The sequence below is a fragment of the Pecten maximus genome, chromosome 18, assembly GCF_902652985.1.
Source record: "Pecten maximus chromosome 18, xPecMax1.1, whole genome shotgun sequence".
Taxonomy (NCBI): Eukaryota; Metazoa; Mollusca; class Bivalvia; order Pectinida; family Pectinidae; genus Pecten; species Pecten maximus.
This window is the reverse complement of record NC_047032.1, coordinates 4,168,311-4,190,602: the sequence shown is the minus strand read 5'-3', so window position 1 is coordinate 4,190,602 and position 22,292 is coordinate 4,168,311. Positions and strand designations below refer to the sequence as shown.

General features: G+C 31.6%; 2 long non-coding RNA genes across 5 annotated transcripts; one reads left to right on the top strand and one right to left on the bottom strand.

Moving 5' to 3' along the window:
* Nucleotides 1–8,206: 8,206 nt before the first annotated feature.
* LOC117316796 lies at nt 8,207–9,365 on the bottom strand. The gene is made up of 2 exons (XR_004530002.1): nt 8,560–9,365; nt 8,207–8,289 (listed from the first exon to the last, which is right to left on the bottom strand). It is a non-coding gene; the product is annotated as an uncharacterized LOC117316796 (long non-coding RNA).
* A 6,997-nt stretch (nt 9,366–16,362) lies between these two features.
* On the top strand, nt 16,363–20,923 carry LOC117316897. Of its 4 annotated transcripts, XR_004530031.1 has the most exons (5): nt 16,477–16,491; nt 18,951–18,983; nt 19,390–19,767; nt 20,466–20,527; nt 20,769–20,923. It is a non-coding gene; the product is annotated as an uncharacterized LOC117316897 (long non-coding RNA). The 4 variants fall into 4 exon arrangements; XR_004530030.1 differs by having other exon boundaries at nt 16,363–16,491; nt 18,951–19,767; XR_004530032.1 differs by lacking the exon at nt 18,951–18,983.
* The last annotated feature ends 1,369 nt before the right edge of the window (nt 20,924–22,292 follow it).

Here is a 22,292-nt window from a genome sequence, read left to right as displayed (position 1 = left end):
TTTATGCGTGAGTGTTGTTGATATTCTACTTCCCAGATCCATGTTCTTTACATCCGTTTAATGAAGTTGGATTGACAATCTTAAGTTTTCTTTTGATGTTCATACATGTATGAGGATGACTTATAATAAGGACATTTATTACACATTAGCAGAGGTATGACAAACTAAGATCAATGTAGTCTAACTTCTCGTTTGAATTCCGTAGTTTCCCGCTGATTCAAATCTAGGTCAAGTCATATACGTCGTCTGATTCAAAGACGACATTCAGCATAAATGCCTAAGTCAAATCTGGGTCAAGTCACATACAGTTGAGTGTAGACTAAAGGTTACACCCAAGTGCACTCCGAGTGCACTCCATTTGGACTTGGAGTGCACTCCGTTTGGACTCCAGGTAAACTTGGAGTGCACTCCAAGTGGACTCCGAGTCTACCTGGAGTCCTATAAGACACCATGCCTACCCCAGTTCTATAATCAGACTATATATATATATATATATATATATATATATATATTAATACTTTGATGCTTTTAATATAATTTACATATAAATAAATAGATTTTTACAAATTACTTTTGTTCTGTTAATATTACTATTAACATTTGTTTAGTCTACTAGGAATATTTCTTTTATTGTTAATACATGGTAATAATGCCTTCATGTTAAATTTGTATTTATTAAGATCCATAAAAGACAGCTATACAATTTATGCTATAATCAGGTTTCTATGAAAGTTAATTGCTTATTATTTCATATTTCATTAAGATGTAAGTAAATTGTATTTCATTTTATTAAGGAATTGAAAATTATTTCAATTAGAATATTTATTACTGTACATATATCATGACGGTAAAGGAAGATTAGATAATATATCTATATTGTGTTATTGAAAGTTTACAGTATTTAATGAATTATGTGTTTTTTTTAATAAGACATTCTCTACATACATGTACTCAATTCAGGCAAGTAATTATAAAATAAACAATCATTTTAGTTTATATAGGTTATATATTTAAATGTATCATTAGAAAAATATACATTTACAACTGTACATATTTACGAGCATTATCTAGTTAAATTAATGTTCTGACATAACGTACACACAAGTATGTAGTTCTGGACTACCCATAATGAATGACAGTATCTGTTTAATTGCTATTATTATTGATCATGCATGACTGACTCTGGCCTGACACCCCTGATAACTGTGCCAGGTGAGTTTTAGGAGCCAGCTACAGGTACTGCCCTTGGTTCACAGAAATACCTGTGTCAATTTTGTCACTGTATGGCTTCAAATGATGAAGCTGTGCAAAGCAGGGTCACAGTGTTATAACCACAGGCCAATTAACAGAACAGTAAGATTATCTCCTGACTTGAAGGAAAAGATTGTAGCTCTCCATTTGAGAGGCCTTAAAAAATCAGACCAAAATTACATGTATAAACGAAATACCAGTGTAATTAAGGTGAAAATGTCAAGATAAGTAGTAAAACCATTAACAAATTGGTTAACAGGTTTAAGAAGACCAATTCTATTGAAATGAAGTCATTTTTTACTGAAATTAGAAAGTAAAAATAAGCTGTTTCTTATATTTATTACATTGTAATCTGTCTTAACCATAAGTCATTGAGACCAAACGTATTGGCTGGTTTATGCAGGTGTCCGGTATGTAGAGGTACAATGTTGAATGATATAAGTTCAAAAAAAATTAATGCAAATCAAATAAAGAAATGATGCAGTTCTTATCTTGTTATATTCAAAAATATAAAGACATTGCTTTAAAAAAAATAATTGTAAAGAAAGAGATTAAAGTTAAAAAAAAATAATTTCAGTGTAATTCCAAATGGTATAATGAATGTAAATTCACCTTTTCCCAAACCAACCTATAGCCTTATACCCGTAATTAGTACACATTGTTCTCGTCCAGGAAATAAGATTATAGAGCCTGAGGTAAAATTTGCCTAAGGGCAGTTGGACACCGTCACACGGCAACCTATGTACCATTTACCTGTAAAACTGACCTGTTGGAACTACATCGTTTTCTATTCCCATTCAGTCAATATCTATCATGATATGTGTCACTATCATTATATGTAACAGATACAGTTCATGAATGTACAATGGTTGTTCAAGCCAATTATAAAATCATAAAGTTAAAAATGTTCAAACTTTAAAAAAAAAAGGACATAAGGCCAGCTGCAGTTGGTGTATGGAATGTTTGATAAGTATTTACTTAACTCAAACATGAAAATTATATTAATCTATGTTGATTTACATATTGACCTCTAATACTCTATACATGCTTCCATTATAATATCAAAGACATAAAGTAATAGTACCAGTTTGAATTTTTTTTTTTAATTTTTTTTTTATAATAATGACTTATAACTGTTTTAATAATACTGTAATAGGAATGGACAATCATATTATTTCAAAAGTGTCAGATATCGACCGCCACAAGTCCGTACCTATATTCTATATGACCTTGGTATAGGTCAGCCTGAGTTTCCGCTAGCCCTGACACCATACCAGACATGGTGTCAGGGCCAGAGGAAACTTGGGCTAGGTAAAGGTAAGGTGTGATGACCAGTTTCCATCTAACAATTAAGGGGGTCTTTATCTAGTTAGATGACCGTGTGTACACCTGTCCAGATCTTCACACAGTATGAGGTAAACTTGTAGGAAGGGGTCATTATTGGGGTCAGTGTAAGTCTGTCTTTTCTCCACACCCCTGTAATCATGCTTGATATACAGGTAAATATTTACCTTTTTTATTGTATGTTAAGATAAATATGGAAGAAAAGTATTTGAAATATATATAAAACAGTACTTAGTACTTGGAGTACAAGTTATGTCCAGTACACAATCAAACTCTACATTTTGAGAGACCACAAACTGCCAATTTTCTACTTATTGACGTGGCTTAATTGTTAAAACTCTTCAAATCAAAGGAATGCTATCATACATTTTTCAACGAAGTGCCAGATCTATTCATTTTATATAGGGTTAACTAATAGAAAAAATCAATTATATAAGATGCTGTTAGTTAACCAACGAAAAATGAACCAACAAAATAATAAGATGATATATATACAAAGATAAAACAGTAATACATATTTTATTGTTACATGTTTAAGGAGTCTAAATGTATAAGAGTATACATCTATCTATAAACATTATGTACATGTATATATGTACTTGGTTACAGGTACATGTGACACATATGTGGACCCAGGTAGGATTGGGGCCTGATAGGACTCCAGGTAAACTTGGAGTGCACTCCGAGTGCACTCCAAGTTTACCTGGAGTCCAAACGGAGTGCACTCCGAGTCCAAACGGAGTGCACTCGGAGTGCACTTTGTGTAACCTTTAGTCTACACTCAACTGTACGTCGTCTGATTCAAAGACGACATTCAGCATAAATACCTAAGTCAAATCTGGGTCAAGTCACATTCTCAAAATTCTCAAAAACTGGTGACAACATATCAATAAGCATCGAACAAATCGATATTCAATATCCACACAATAAAAAAAACATATAAACTATAATAGTTTAAACGCATTAAACGCTGGTTTGAGAGTATGGCGACCAAAACGAAAACTCTGCTGTCAACTGTAAGATGTCAATCCTTATTGTTGTGTTTATTGCTTTGTCAGACAAGCGATTCCCTACAGGATACCAGCTGGTTTCAGGTGATGTTTGTATTGTAAGAACACAGTATATTTGGAGGAGGGGTTCGTAAATACTAGCTTATCTTAACTAGGGGTGACATATTTCATACCTCGTTTTGAAATAGTGACGTCATATAGTTTTTATCGGGATACCTTTAATTTGTAATCGCTGAACAATAAATAAAGTACTTCGGATGATTGATCATTGAGTTACTCTGACTCCTGAATATTGTGTTATTTAAACTTAACAAATAACAAAATCTCTGTTAGATCAGGGATTTTACTATGAGAAAAGCCTACATTTTAAACTATTTACCTTCAGTTGTACATTTTCCCAAATTTTACCTTTTTGCCGATAATGGAAAATTTTGTAAGCAGTATGTAATATTCGAGGTGTGATGAACTCCAGTCCGATATTGATAGCCTCTACGACTGGTGTAAAACTTGGAAAAGGTCCGTTAATATAAAGGTCGGTTAATATAAAGGTCCGTTAATATAAAGGTCCGTTAATAAAAAGAAATGTCTTTAGATAATGTTTACCAGGTAAATATTACAATTCAGTACCCTTTAGCTTGGGTTGTGAATCTCTTAAGTAAGAAACACGTCACTTGGGTGTATGGCCCATTCCGAATCATGACTTTCCATTACATGTTAAAAAGTTTTTTGTAACACCATGCAAATGTTTGGATTTTTCAAACGTACGTGCAGGTCATTTACAAAAGTGTGTGTATTTCGCTCTCTGTACATTTGTATGGTACACAGTCAGTTTGAATACTGCTCTGAAATATGGTCAACATATCGAAGTAGTACAGAGAAAGTATTTTCTAAGTATCTGTGTTTTAACTCAAAATTAGACTACAATAGTCTATCTTACTTGCAAATATCTTTACACAATTAAACTTACCTTGTTTAGAATGTAGAAGGAAATACATTGATTTTATATTATTATTCAAAAGTGTACATAGCTGCTTGATTGTATTTATTCAAAAGGAGAAATTGATTTTTTAGTTCCACATCGTTTCTATGGGCGAGGACCACAACTCCGTTTTATCCTGTAAATGTCGTATTACTGTAAGAAAATAAATTGTCCTTGTCGGAGTCCAAATTAATTTTAACTACCTTGGTCATGCTCCTAGCAGTTTTTTAACGTATCACTTGAAAGATTTAAGTCGGACTTGCAGATTTGTTTTTATAATAAGGTTTTGTACTGTTCATAACATGACTTACATGATTGTCTAGATGATCTTTACTAAGGACACCAATTCCATTTTACCTGTGTATGCATTATATATACGGTATGTGCTTTAACTATGTATATGATTTACTGTTATGTAATATTTTATTAATTTGTTATCAATCATGTCATTGTATACTCGGGTCTGTTAGAATTAAAATTAAAAAAAAACAATCGTGGATTTTAAACTGATGGTCACTATCTAAAACCTTTTTATCTGTGTTGTCATTAAGAGTATAAATTTCTCGTGACTTGATTTTATCTGTGTTGTCATTAAGAGTATAAATTACTCCCGACTTGATTTTGTCTGTGTTGTCATTAGGAGTATAAATTTCTCGTGACTTGATTTTGTCTGTGTCGTCATTAAGATTATAAATTACTCCCGACTTGATTTTGTCTGTGTTGTCATTAAGAGTATAAATTACTCCCGACTTGATTTTGTCTGTGTTGTCATTAGGAGTATAAATTTCTCGTGACTTGATTTGTCTGTGTCGTCATTAAGAGTATAAATTTCTCGTGACTTGATTTTAACTGTGTTGTCATTAAAGTTACAAATTACTCGCGACTTGATTTTGTCTGTGTTGTCAAAAAGAGTATAAATTACTCGTGACTTGATTTTATCCGTGTTGTCATTAAGATTATAAATTACTCCCGACTTGATTTTGTCTGTGTTGTCATTAAGAGTATAAATTTCTCGTGACTTGATTTTATCTGTGTTGTCATTAAGAGTTTATCTGTGTTGTCATTAAGAGTATAAATTACTCCCGACTTGATTTTGTCTGTGTTGTCATTAAGAGTATAAATTACTCGCGACTTGATTTTGTCTGTGTTGTCATTAAGAGTATAAATTACTCCCGACTTGATTTTGTCTGTGTTGTCATTAAGAGTATAAATTACTCCCGACTTGATTTTGTCTGTGTTGTCATTAAGAGTATAAATTACTCCCGACTTGATTTTACCACTATTTTGTTTATTCCACTCATATCCATTGATTGTTTCCTACACATAATCAAATTGATCATAATATGTCAGATTAGTTGACAGTGAAATATTTACCAATTAAATTGAAAATAATATTCTCTGTTTCATTCCAATGTTTGACCAATAAGGTGCATTCCAATTCCAATAAAAAAGGGGGGGCGGGGGGGGGGGGATAAAGGTTTATAACACACTGGGTATCTGGACAAATGTCACTCAGGAATGTGTGACGTCATTACAATAAGACATAAGTCCCTTAGCTAGTAATATTTTTGTCTTTGAGGTCACTTAAGATATAAATAACATTTTGACAGTTAAAATATTTAACAATACTGTGCAATTGTATACAAAAGATCATATATATGTCCATCGTACGTCAGAGTGCTTCAAACGTTCCTATTCTGGTCATTATATTTTAAAATCCGAATTTAAAATAGCTTGATGTAGTATCAACATTTCTTGTCATAGAAAACTTTGTATAGAAACTGTCATCAGTGCAATTATAAGTTAGCGGAATGCTTCAACGGAAAATCGCTAAAATGGTATATCCGCAACAATTATAACATACCGACTAATATAACGTTATCGAGTCTGACAACAATTATAACATACTGACTAATATAACGTTATCGAGTCTGACAACAATTATAACATACTGACTAATATAACGTTTATCGAGTCTGACAACAATTATAACATACTGACTAATATAACGTTTATCGAGTATGACAACAATTATAACATATCGACTAATATAACGTTTATCGAGTATGACAACAATTATAGCATACTGACTAATATAACGTTTATCGAGTCTGATAACAATTATAACATACCGACTAATATAACGTTTATCGAGTCTGACAACAATTATAACATACCGACTAATATAACGTTTATCGAGTCTGACAACAATTATAACATACTGACTAATATAACGTTATCGAGTCTGACAACAATTATAACATACTGACTAATATAACGTTTATCGAGTCTGACAACAATTATAACATACCGACTAATATAACGTTTATCGAGTCTGATAACAATTATAACATACTGACTAATATAACGTTTATCGAGTCTGACAACAATTATAACATACCGACTAATATAACGTTTATCGAGTCTGACAACAATTATAACATACAGACTAATATAACGTTTATCGAGTCCGACAACAATTATAACATACTGACTAATATAACGTTTATCGAGTCTGACAACAATTATAACATACAGACTAATATAACCTTCGGGGTCCTTTAATAAATAGCGATGACAAGGATTATTTACAGACAAATGGTGGACGAATCAAAAGGAGATCCGAATAGCACACCATCATTAATGGGACGTTTACATTCGATCAGATTTATACAGAGGGTATAAGTATCCATATATCACGTTTAGGTCAGATTGTAACGAAAACAGTTTACTTAGCAAACGGTTGAAATAAATCTCTTCTGAGACTCGATGTAGCTTTACAGGGGGATAATACATTTGTCATTATTATGCATCTCTTATGAATTTTAAATTGTTTCGATATTTTGACAAAATTTTGTAAACTGCCTTTAGTGTTGATGATAAACATTAGTGAACGGGTCCTGAGTCAAACACGTCTGACGTCATATCGACAAACATCAAACACGTCTGACGTCATATCAACAAACATCAATCACGTCTGACGTCATATCAACAAACATCATACACGTCTGACGTCATATCAACAAACATCAATCACGTCTGACGTCATATCACATACGTAGAACCAGACGGGTAACAGGTGCACTACGGCCATGCCAAACAATCATGAAACATGTCGAACGGAACGAGATTCAGAGGGAAAACGATGTCACAAAAGACTTCCTAGTAACCTTCATTCACCTGGATTCATCCTAAGCATAGGATATAAGTCAGAACATGTTGGGACTAAAGCTTATCGAATGAAAAATCAAGTTTACGGGAAGTTATAAATTATGAAGCGTTATCCTATACTGGCAAGATTTTCTTTAAGGATACTTTGTCCGTTAAGATCCTGACAAACAGATCATGTAGAAGAGTCTGTTGTGTCCTTAATTTCTGGCTGCATACAATATATAGTATTATAGAAACACAAGGTCAAGACTCAGAGCGGGGACATGTCCTCCAGCTTACCGCCTACTCCTCTGAAACATTGCACTAGGAAAGGCGCACGTGTGTTTAATTAGGTCAATCAATATCAGAATGAGTAGCGTAGGTAAACGGGTTTGGGATTTAGTTTGGAGCTTGTCCTTGCATATTGAACAATGGAAACAGATAAACTGATACACAATAATAAACACATATATAATAAAAGTCATCATTTTATTTACATCAACAAAATATATTACATGTTCTAGTGAGCAAGATATCTTTGGCTGCTGGACCGACCTGGAAATAAAAAATGTGTGATTTAAAACGAGGAAAATTGGAGAATATAAGAATACATGGGGTGTGCTATTAACCCAGGATCTAAGCAGCGTGGACAATCAGTCGAATTCACATTCTTATTGGAAAATAATCGGAACATCAGCCATAGTTTGTTTTTTTTATGTCAGAAAAGTTCTACATATACTTTAGTGAGACAAACCATCCAAATTCCTCACCAGAATGACATATTTATACATTACTGTATCTATAGATAAACAGACAATTAGTTACCCCTGTATGTTTGTGTAACGATATGACGTCATTTCCGTTTATCCGGCAACCTGTCCAGTTCCGTTGAACAGGAAGTACAAAAGGAGAATTCCGAAAACTGCAAAGAAAGAAGAAATCCGGTAATATTTCATTGAAATGTCTCAAATAAAGAAGAAATCCGGTAATATTTTATTGAAATGTCTCAAAGAATGAAGAAATCCGGTAATATTTTATTGAAATGTCTCAAAGAAGGAAGAAATCCGGTAATATTTTATTGAAATGTCTCAAAGAAAGAAGAAATCCGGTAATATTTTATTGAAATGTCTCAAAGAAAGAAGAAATCCGGTAATATTTTATTGAAATGTCTCAAAGAAGGAAGAAATCCGGTAATATTTTATTGAAATGTCTCAAAGAAGGAAGAAATCGGGTCATATTTTATTGAAATGTCTCAAAGAAAGAAGAAATCCGGTAATATTTTATTGAAATGTCTCAAAGAAAGAAGAAATCCGGTAATATTTTATTGAAATGTCTCAAAGAAGGAAGAAATCCGGTAATATGTTATTGGAATGTTTCAAAGAAAGACACAGCTAGATAACACATCTAAATATTTATTAATAGAGTAGATAAATATAGTAAGGGGATCAAACGTTGTCATACAGTTTGTTTGTCATTCTAGGATCGGTCCGTTATACTAAGGACGAAAAGTGTGGAATTCCAGGAAGGAAATAAAGATAATTAAAATCTGAAGCTATCTGGGTATTACATAGTCAGTGAGAAGTAATGGTAGTACAGGTTTGTGCTGTTTATACATAATTATTATATTTATTTATATATATTAAGTATATTCATTTCTATATAATTATTACATTAATTTATATATAATTATTTATATTTATTTGTATATGATTATTGTATTAATTTATATATAATTATTATATCTAATTATAATAAAATTATTATAGTTATTCATATATAATAATTATATATATATATATATATATAATTATTATATTTATTTATATTTTATAAATTTATAATTTTTTATTTAAACATATATATTTAAAATTAAAAAACATATGTAAATTGAAAAAATTTTGTGGTTTAAATGTAAATACCCCTTTCTGTACATCAAACGTAATTTCAGCAATACAGTCCAAAATGCACCCCAGCCAAAATACTCGGGGGGCACGTACAAATAGTCGTCTGATTCAAAGACGACATTCAGCATACATATCCAAGTCAAATCTAGGTTAAGTCACATTCTCAAAATTCTCAAAAACTGGTGACAACATATCAATAAGCATCGAACAAATCGATATTCAATATCCACAACAATAAAAAGAAAACATATAAACTATAATAGTTTAAACGCATTAAACGCTGGTTTGAGAGTATGGCGACCCAAAAGAAAACTCTGCTGTCAACTGTAAGATGTCAATCCTTATTGTTGTGTTTATTGCTTTGTCAGACAAGCGATTCCCTACAGGATACCAGCTGGTTTCAGGTGATGTTTGTATTGTAAGAACACAGTATATTTGGAGGAGGGGTTCGTAAATACTAGCTTATCTTAACTAGTGGTGACATATTTCATACCTCGTTTTGAAATAGTGACGTCATATAGTTTTTATCGGGATACCTTTAATTTGTAATCGCTGAACAATAAATAAAGTACTTCGGATGATTGATCATTGAGTTACTCTGACTCCTGAATATTGTGTTATTTAAACTTAACAAATAACAAAATCTCTGTTAGATCAGGGATTTTACTATGAGAAAAGCCTACATTTTAAACTATTTACCTTCAGTTGTACATTTTCCCAAATCTTACCTTTTTGCCGATAATGGAAAATTTTGTAAGCAGTATGTAATATTCGAGGTGTGATGAACTCCAGTCCGATATTGATAGCCTCTACGACTGGTGTAAAACTTGGAAAAGGTCGGTTAATATAAAGGTCCGTTAATATAAAGGTCCGTCAATATAAAGGTCCGTTAATATAAAGGTCCGTCAATATAAAGGTCCGTTAATATAAAGGTCCGTCAATATAAAGGTCCGTCAATATAAAGGTCCGTTAATATAAAGGTCCGTTAATAAAAAGAAATGTCTTTAGATAATGTTTACCAGGTAAATATTACAATTCAGTACCTTTTAGCTTGGGTTGTGAATCTCTTAAGTAAGAAACACGTCACTTGGGTGTATGGCCCATTCCGAATCATGACTTTTCATTACATGTTAAAAAGGTTTTTGTAACACCATGCAAATGTTTGGATTTTTCAAACGTACGTTCAGGTCATTTACAAAAGTGTGTGTATTTCGCTCTCTGTACATTTGTATGGTACTCAGTCAGTTTGAATACTGCTCTGAAATATGGTCAACATACCGAAGTAGTACAGAGAAAGCATTTTTTAAGTATCTGTGTTTTAACTCAAAATTAGACTACAATAGTCTATCTTACTTGCAAATATCTTTACACAATTAAACTTACCTTGTTTAGAATGTAGAAGGAAATACATTGATTTTATATTATTATTCAAAAGTGTACATAGCTGCTTGATTGTATTTATTCAAAAGGAGAAATTGATTTTTTAGTTCCATATCGTTTCTATGGGCGAGGACCACAACTCCGTTTTACCCTGTAAATGTCGTATTACTGTAAGAAAATAAATTGTTCTTGTCGGAGTCCAAATTAATTTTAACTACCTTGGTCATGCTCCTAGCAGTTTTTTAACGTATCACTTGAAAGATTTAAGTCGGACTTGCAGATTTGTTTTTAGAATAAGGTTTTGTACTGTTCATAACATGACTTACATGATTGTCTAGATGATCTTTACTAAGGACACCAATTCCATTTTACATGTGTATGCATTATATATACGGTATGTGCTTTAACTATGTATATAATTTACTGTTATGTAATATTTTATTAATTTGTTATCAATCATGTAATTGTATACTCGGGTCTGTTAGAATTAAAATTAAAAAAAAAACAATCGTGGATTTTAAACTGATGGTCACTATCGAAAACCTTTTTATCTGTGTTGTCATTAAGATTATCAATTTCTCGTGACTTGATTTTGTCTGTGTTGTCATTAAGAGTATAAATTACTCCCGACTTGATATTATCTGTGTTGTCATTAAGAGTATAAATTACTCCCGACTTGATTTTATCTTTGTTGTCATTAAGAGTATAAATTACTCGCGACTTGATTTTATCTTTGTTGTCATTAAGAGTATAAATTACTCGCGACTTGATTTTATCTTTGTTGTCATTAAGAGTATAAATTACTCGCGACTTGATTTTATCTTTGTTGTCATTAAGATTATAAATTACTCCCGACTTGATTTTATCTTTGTTGTCATTAAGAGTATAAATTACTCGCGACTTGATTTTACCACTATTTTGTTTATTCCACTCATATCCATTGATTGTTTCCTACACATAATCACATTGATCATAATATGTCAGATAAGTTGACAGTGAAATGTTTCCATTTACCAATTAAATTGAAAATAATATTCTCTGTTTCATTCCAATGTTTGACCAATAAGGTGCATTCCAATTCCAATAAAAAGAAGGGGGAAACAAATGTAGGTGTTTTTTACAAGTCGCTAGGATATCAAGTAAACTACCAATAATTACTGGTGGAGGGAAATTCTGTCCAGATAAAGGTTTATAACACACTGGGTATCTGGACAAATGTCACTCAGGAATGTGTGACGTCATTACAATAAGACATAAGTCCCTTAGCTGATAACTTTTTTGTCTTTAAGGTCACTTGAGATATAAATAACATTTTGACAGTTAAAATATTTAACAATACTGTACAAATGTATACAAAAGATCATATATATGTCCATCGTACGTCAGAATGCTTCAAACGTTCTTTTTCTGGTCATTATATTTTAAAATCCGAATTTAAAATAGATTGATGTAGTATCAACATTTCTTGTCATAGAAAACTTTGTATAGAAACCGAGGAGAGGAATGCTTCAACGGAAAATCGCTAAAATGGTATATCCGCAAAAATATGTTTAAATTACAGTAATAGTTCTTCTTGAGTTTTTTTCAAAAATGGACAAAAATCAATTTTCCTGGTTTGATTCCTTGGTAGTTTTCAATTGACTCTGTGTATCTCTGTATTTTTATATCTTTAAATTTGCAATGATTAACACAATACAAAACATTTTAACAATATTTTAATGATCACACAAACAAAATACATAGGAATAGTTTTACATCACGCAAGAGGTCTTCCACCGTCAGTAGATGCCTGAAAAAATAAACAATGACATTTATAAATCTCCTTTGGATTATATAAAACAAAGTGCCAATGGCATTTATAAATCTCCTTACGATTATATAAAACAGTGTCAATGACATTTATAAATATCTTCACGATTATATAAAACAGTGTCAATGACATTTATAAATATCTTCACGATTATATAAAACAATGTCAATGACATTTATGAATTAGAAATCTGTCATAAATAGTAGTAACGCTGTATTATGTTAATCACTGATTGATAACACCGACATTGTCTATGTCATAACATATATTTGATATATCAACGATCACAAAGATTTGGAATGCGGAACATGACATCAGGAAAAAGTAGTCGATATGTAGAAATGTTGATAGACTTACCCCGGCACTACATTGCTACCAAAATTGTTGTTAGCTTCTTCGAAAATTTTATCCAGTAACTCCTCCGGTGCCGTTAAAAGCATACCAAAGGAAGAGTAAGGAGGCAACTGTGGGGAAAGATACAGAATATTAGGTTAGGAGCATAAACTGCAAATCGGCTTCACTAGATAACTATCCGATACGTGAAGGACTAAACAACTGAAGTATATTTAAAGATATTTTTACATTATGAGTAAATTTATCATGTTTTATCCTATGTTTCTTTTTCTTCTTTTGAAATAGTTAATCAAACAAGAGACTGATCAATTTAACAAATGTCAATATTCTGTTAAGTCAAGACGCTTTAGTCACGTGTAAATTAGATATCAACGGGAGATAACTCTGTGTAATCGTTTACATCCTATCGTTAATTCCCACTTCTATGTAACCATTAAAATATATTCTAATTAACTGAGATTAACCATTAAATACCATTAAAAATCAATTATAACATTGACAGAAAAGAAAAAGTGACTGATGCCAAAATATGATTTTGTAATTACAAATGTTGAATCTTATATAAATCAATATGACAAAATAACCATTAACTATCAATTATCGTGGATTTGTATTACACCTGGGTATGAATTCAAGTTGAATATAAAAACTCTAAAATTACCTGTTGCAACGATTGATCCACCTCTGAACAACCCTTTGTTCTCGACCTTATTGTCATAGTAGGCTCTTGCTAACGCGTAGTTCGTCAGTCGATTGGTTCCGAATTGTTGGCCGCCCTGATTGTACTGCTGCTGGGGGTAGTTATAGTAACCATAGTTACCGCTGTCATAGTAGTGACATTGAACGACCACATACAGTGTGGCACACGCCAAAACAATGAGGCCTAGAACTTTGTTCATGTTGCCTCCTTTCGAACGACTGTCCTGGACCGATTGCACCAAAGGAGTGGCACAACGATATGAATCCCCAACCAGTTGTACAACGGAGATTAATTTGATCAGTGTCACGGAAACGTTTATAAACATCCACTGACCACACTACCACAGCGCCATCTAGTGTTGGTTTTGTAAGACGGATAAATCCGCATCTTCGAAAGGCTTGCTATCAATTTTCCCCTGACCTCCCAGAGACGCATGTGTCCCTAGGGGTATACGGAAGTTAACATTGAAATAGGTTAAACGTGATCAGCATCTGTTCATCTTTACTCATCCACGTTGTCATGTGACAGCTGATTGATTATACACGGATACATAGGTTGTCCATCAACACAAATATTGGCGATAATGACAGCGGTCTTGTATCATCAAAATAATCAACAAAAATAGTTCCATTTTTGTCTTCATTAAGATTCCGATAAGTAATCCCCGTTCAGTAACAACATTTAAAAATATTTTTCCTAATGATTTCCTTATCTTTCATTAAAATATTTGATTACATCAACATAAATGTGTCATTTCCGGTTTGCGGTTTCCAATTAAAATCATCAAGTGTTGGTTATGTTTAATATTTAATATCTATTACAGATAACTTGCTTAAGATTAACTTTATATTTTTAAGTAAACGTGTTACCCTAGTTAGCTCGTTCCGTCATTAAAGCCCGCATTAAAAATCTTTATTTCTTTGTCTCTGGTGGGATATGAGGTTTGTTGATTGGACGATAACAAAAAGTATCTAAAAATAGCAAGCATTTGGAATGTTGTATATGTTGTTTAAATATTTTTACGAACAAAACCCGAAGACCGCAGCAAAGAATGTGAGGAACTCTATAGGGGATACAGTGAACATCAAAATGTGTCTCAAAAAACTTCAGTAAATCGAGGATCATAACGCCCATGATTTAGTTATTATTTCTGGGTGTTCCATGATAAATATAGCGTACGTGTATAGTATCTGCTACTATTCCCGAGTATTGAAGGGTACGTTGTGTCAGTTCACACAACTTACTGTCCAAACAAGATTTAATCAAAACATGTCAAATATTGTTACACGTTTTATAAGTTGTTAAATCAACACAAAAATACTAATTAAATTATATACATCTGAAAATTTGATATTTTGTTGTGTTGATATATGTTTATATGGGAAAATGTACTTGTATTGCTTGTGATAATAATGGATTCTATGGTTTATTCAAAACCAATTGAAAATGACACCAATGATGTATGAATTAATTAACTAATAGGGGATAGGATGGATTATTATTTCGTGTATGAATAAATGCATTCATCCTCGCAATAATTTTTTTTCAAAATGTTTTAAATCTTTAAAAACCAGATTATATGTTAATATACACATGCACCATGAATAATATTAAAGGAGTTCCCATATTTTATCTTAAATATTTTAATGAATATTATGATTAGTTAAACTGTTTTATATTTCGCGTTCTTTCAGAAAATTAATGAAAACAAAATTGATTATGAAATTATTAAGAAATTGGGTCAATATTTACCATGCCTATTGAACTTTTTTTATTTTTTTTCCGGATGTCTTTTCTCCAGATTGCCACTCGTTTCCCTCGTCTACCACTGATGAGCACTATTTGAGACAAGTGTACAGTTTGATTTTCCTTATTTTGTATATCCTCTTTCTGTTAATATATATATATATATATTGGTTTTTTTTTCAGGTTCAAAATAATTTCATTTATCAAAAGCAGGCATGGAATAAAGTATACATTTGTGACTCACGCAGGAGAAGATTCATTCGACACACATCTCTCTATTTTCCTTTTTTGTTTTTTTAGTTTTTTTTGTTAATATATTAATTTAATTAATGTATTATACACATTTGTATTGTTTGTACAATAGAGTTTTTTTATACTTCAATAACTCATTACACTTTTGATAAATTACAGCTGCGTTATGACACGTTGACAAATAACAATTGTAATATTTAGGTTTGCTATTAGTTTTTATTAAATTTTAAAAATATTTACCTGGAATATGTCAAGAGGACAATGGTGAATATACCTAATGCTTATATTGAAGTAGGCTGTATACTCTACAGGTAAATACTGTATGTACATACTTACATCTATACTACAATATTACACGATCTTATAGAGATCACACCTCTACCAACATATTAGATAATATTATATATTATATCATCATATTAAAATCACCCGAGTATATAAGACCGTAGGTTTAATACACTTCTGTTGAGAAGATACCACCGTTTACACTAATGTTGACATTTTGTATACCATGGTTATTTTATTTCTACAGCCTGTCTGGGCCAAAAATTGTGACTTTTCTAAAAAGGATTATAAATACTTGAATTTTGTGATAAAAGTGGTCGACAGCGGTAAGAGAGTATTAAGTTTGTTACTGTGAGAGCACTGAATTTTATTTAATTATTAGAGAAATACAGAAATAAGTCCAAACTGTTCAAGTGTTAGATATTCTTTTTTACTATTTGCATGTTAACCGTGTTTACGGATGTTTATCAGTATGTTTTACTGCATGCAAATGTTAACCATGTTTACAAATGTGAATTTTTACTCGTCATATTTATTTATGTTAATTTAACATGTTTAATTGTCGTTGACGATGATTATTTCTTCATCTTTCTGTAGACTTCATTTAAATTCATTTTATTTTATTTTTGCGTGTTTATGTTTCTGTATATTTCATTTTAATTTATTTTATTTTTTCGTATTTATCTTTCTATAGACCTCATTTAAATTCATTTATTTTATTCATGCGTGTCTATCTTTCTGTAGACTTCATTTTAATTTATTTTATATTATTTTTTCGTGTTTATCTTTTTATAGACTTCAGTTTAATTCATTTTATATTATTTTATTCTGTTTATCTTTCTATAGACTTCGTTTTAATTCATTTTATTTTATTTTTTCATTTGTTTGTGTCTATTTTTCTATAGACTTCATTTTAATTCATTTTATATTATTTTTCCTGTTTATCTTTCTATAGACTTCGTTTTAATTCATTTTATATTATTTTTCCTGTTTATCTTTCTATAGATTTCGTTTTAATTCATTTTATTTTATTTTTTCATTTGTTCGTGTCTATTTTTCTATAGACTTCATTTAAATTCATTTTATATTATTTTTCCTGTTTATCTTTCTATAGACTTCATTTTAATTCATTTTATATTATTTTTCCTGTTTATCTTTCTATAGACTTCGTTTTAATTCATTTTATATTATTTTTCCTGTTTATCTTTCTATAGATTTCATTTTAATTCATTTTATTTTTTAGTTTTTTCATTTTTTCGTGTCTATTTTTCTATAGACTTCATTTAAATTCATTTTATATTATTTTTCCTCTTTATCTTTATTTCATTTTATATTATTTTTCCTGTTTATCTTTCTATAGACTTCATTTTAATTCATTTTATATTATTTTTCCTGTTTATCTTTCTATAGACTTCATTTTAATTCATTTTATATTATTTTTTCGTGTTTATCTTTATATAGACTTCAGTTTAATTCATTTCATTTTATTTTTTGTCCTGTTTATCTTTCTGTAAACTTGATTTCAATTTATTTTATTTCATTTTTTCGTTTTTATCTTTTTATAGACTTCAGTTTATTTCGTTTCATTTTATTTTTTCCTGTTTATCTTTCTATAGACTTCGTTTTAATTCATTTTATATTATTTTTCCTGTTTATCTTTATAAAGACTTCATTTTAATTCAATTCATTTTATTTATGCGTGTTTATATTTCTGTAGATTTCATTTTAATAACTTTTATTTTATTTTTTCATTTGTTCGTGTCTATTTTTCTTTAGACTTCATTTTAATTCATTTTATATTATTTTTTCGTGTTTATCTTTATATAGACTTCGTTTTAATTTATTTTCTTTTATTTTTGCCTGTTTATCTTTCTGTAAACTTCATTTTAATTCATTTTATTATATTTTTTCGTGTTTATCTTTTTGCAAACTCCATTTTAATTCATTTCATTTTATTTCTTCCTGTTTATCTTTCTATAGACTTCATTTAAATTCATTTCATTTTATTTTTACGTGTCTTTCTGTAGATTTAATTCAGTTTAATTTATCTAATTTTTAAGTATTTAGTAAGGGTTTATTGTTTTTGTTGACGTCATCATTTTCTATTATAATTTTTTGTGTATTTTTTTATAAGCTAAATCTTAAAATATTTATTGTCTGTATTTTTCGCTCTTGTCATATTTGCAAGTCTTTTTAACTCCAGGTCGGAATGAATCTTGTTTTACTAATTCAAACGTTTAAGATCTAATGATATTCTCATGTAGATAGAATAATAAAAACTAGTATTTACATCACATATACTGTAGGAAGATGAGTTAGGCCTAGCTAAATTGATTTTCGCAACACTCGTATATTACATTGACAATTCTACAAATTATATACTCGAATCCTTGGATTTAACATTGAGGCAAACCACAGTCGCATGAATATGATTAAAAATAAAGACTGTCCAGGAAGCTTTATATTATAGCATCACTGACTGAGACGAGAAATCATAAAAGGTTAGCGCATTGCACATATAAAGCGCTTACTGGAAATCCATTAGAAAAATGCAAATTGCTACCGTAAGTAGGATAAAAACGATTTTAATAAAAAAAAAAAAAAAAAAACTCAAACGCTTTAAATGAAATTTTGTCTGGTTTCTTTGAATCCTCAAAGATATAAATTCACCACAAATGAAATGAAAAAAAAAACTTTCAGGGATTACTCTCAAGCATAACCGTTTTCTCCTCCGGGTCACTGGTTATATTTGATAATACATTAAAAATATAAACATGCACCTCAGCGGTGAACATAACACCACCCAATCTCTACATAGGTAAGTTGAAACCTGTCTGTAAAAATTACTTATACTTTTCATTTACTTTATTGTACATCATATCAATATATTAGATGTAAATATTTCACACTTAATCAATAAATGGTTAAAGTAACACATGTTCATGCCTTTGCAGATATTGTACTTTTTAATCATTCATCTACGTGTATTTTAAGTCTGATAGCATGATAAAACATTTCATTGTGTGTCTTTATAAACTCTTAACTTTCTACCACAGCTGATATAGACGTCAGTGGTTGACAAATTGAATTTATCAGGTGGTTAACTCATTACTTATCAATATTATAAGCATAGAATACACCTACTTTGAACAAAAATAATTTTTGTGGGTGGCAAAATGCAATGTGCAACAATATCGCTATGGTTGTTTGCATGCTGTGTACAGTTTGACCGCTAGGGGGCGGCGGGAAAACGTGACTGATGAGCATGAGTTCCGACGCGCCTGGTTCAAAGTTCATCACGTGGCCTTATAAAGTTATACATTGACGAGTTGTGTCAATCTCCGGGTTAGAAGTACTAGGGGATTCATTGGTGTAGTAGTCCCTCACCAGGCCTGTAGGATCACAGCACCATTCAGCCGTCAATATGAACAAGGTTCTGCTGTTCCTGGTTGTTCCCTGCTTGTTGGGATTCATATTCGTCCAAGCTCAGCCAGGGTTTGGGGGCCAAGGAGATTATTACAATCAGGCGTTAGCAGCCAGGTACCTGCAAACGCAACAGAGAGGCTTTTTGGGTCTGACAGGTGGACAATTACTGGCAGCATGTGAGTAGATTTGAATATATGTGCAATAGAATGTTTGGTGTGAGATTCATCAGTTTGGTTTTGATATTTTGACACAACAACAATCGAAAACTGTGATTGCGAGCTTTAAAACACATTACTTTCCATCACCTGCAGTGATAGATTATTATTATTCCTTGGAGATGACTTATATAGGCTTGCCTGTTGTCTAATCCATTTGTTTTATAGCAATAAAATTTGTTGAAATGACAAATAGATTGTTAATGGGACAAACTTGCAACAAGACAAATTGACAACTGATTTTAAGGTTTTGTCCCATCTTCAAATAGTGAACTGTCATCAAGACTCCGTCATTTGCACTCTTTGCTTGACAAAGAAAATTCGTTTTTGTAAAGACACCAACTAAGTTTTCACAAAGATAAACTTATTTTCAAATTATAAGGCAAAATAAATCGTTGCAAATTCATTGTTTTAAGTAAAATTACAAACGGTACGGATATCTTTACCTGTAATCTCTATCCCAATGCCTAACCTTAAATTGAGTGTCTCATTAATATTTCGTGTAGTTCTTATTGGAGAATATTACCCGCAAAAACGAATTCACGGAAGTCACTGCAGATGAAGTGAATGTTTCGGAGATACGAAAATTTATCTTTTAAAGTCTGTAACCGAGTAAGCCAGTGGTTCTATTTAGAAAACAATGTTGTTTCTTTTTACAGTTTTAACTTGCTTCGGTCTCTGGTATATGACAAATGGAACTGGCAAAACTACGGGTTAACTGGTAGGTATGAAAACAAAATTTTATTTATTTGTGCTTGACGATGCTATCAATCAGATATATACCATATTTATTAATGATAACTTTATTTATTTACTTATTGTATGTTTATATTTTTACCATAAACATACTTAGTTCATGTTTTCCTAATAAAAGTATGAAGCGTTTTTATTCATTCATCTATTTATTTATTCCATTGTTTATCAGTTTTGCACGATTAATGTTCAGTGTATTTTTTTTCCAGATGCGATGATAAATAAAGACCTCTTGCGCGATGTAAAATCAAACCTTGTGTTTTCATCAAATACATTGTGTTATTACCGTTGTAATTAAAACGTTATTATCCTGTGTTTGTAAATTTCAATGACATATCTATTACAATAAAAATATCAAATGTTATTTTAAAAGTCTTTATTTCTTCTTGACGTCATAACTGTAGTCAAGGAAATGGCGACATGTCAAAGTGTCTATTGCATATAAAAATTCCCGCTGCTGATAACGGGTTGATTTGCATTGTTTGACGCCCTATCTACAGCTAAGGTCATGTAAGGACGACCTTCTCTGAACTCGAGATGTATACACATGGTGTATGTTTGTGTGTGTCTCCTTGTGATGCTGCGGGCCTGATGTTGACTTGATAATACTGTCAAACTGTAGCACATTGCCGAAGACAACCCGACAGGACACACCAACCGGTCACATTGTACTGACAACGTCATCTCAACTGACGATCGCTAACATTTAACCCACTACAGATATAAACAATAGAAATGACGCTTTCTAAAATTTAACTCTCCTCACATTAACCCACTACAGATATAAACAACAGAACTGACGCTCGCTAACATTTAACCCACTACAGATATAAACAACAGAACTGACGCTCGCTAACATTTAACTCTCCTCACATTAACCCACTACAGATATAAACAACAGAACTGACGCTCTCTAACATTTAACTCTCCTCACATTAACCCACTACAGATATAAACAACAGAACTGAGGCTCACACCATGTCAATCTAGGTCAAACCCTGACACACCATGTAAATTTAGGTCAAACCCTGACACACCATGTAAATCTAGGTCAAATCATGGCACACCATGTAAATCTAGGTCAAATCATGACACACCATGTAAATCTAGGTCAAATGCTGACACACCATGTGAATCTAGGTCAAACTCTAACACACCATGTAAATCTAGGTCAAATAATGGCACACCATGTAAATCTAGGTCAAATCCTGACACACCATGTAAATCTAGGTCAAATCCTAACACACCGTGTAAATATAGGTCAAACCTTGACACACCATGTAAATCTAGGTCAAATCCTGACACACCATGTAAATCTAGGTCAAACCCTGACACACCATGTAAATCTTGTTCAAACCCTGACACACCATGTAAACATAGGTCAAACCCTGACACACCATGCCAATCTAGGTCAAACCCTGACACACCATGTAAATCTAGGTCAAACTCTGACACCTATGTAAATCTAGGTCGAATCCTGACACACCATGTAAATATAGGTCAAACCCTGACACACCATGTAAATCTAGGTCAAATCCTGACACACCATGTAAATCTAGGTCAAACCCTGACAAACCATGCAAATCTAGGTCAAACCCTGACACACGATGTAAATCTAGGTCAAACCCTGACACACCATGTAAATCTTGTTCAAACCCTGACACACCATGCCAATCTAGGTCAAACCCTGACACACCATGCCAATCTAGGTCAAACCCTGACACACCATGTAA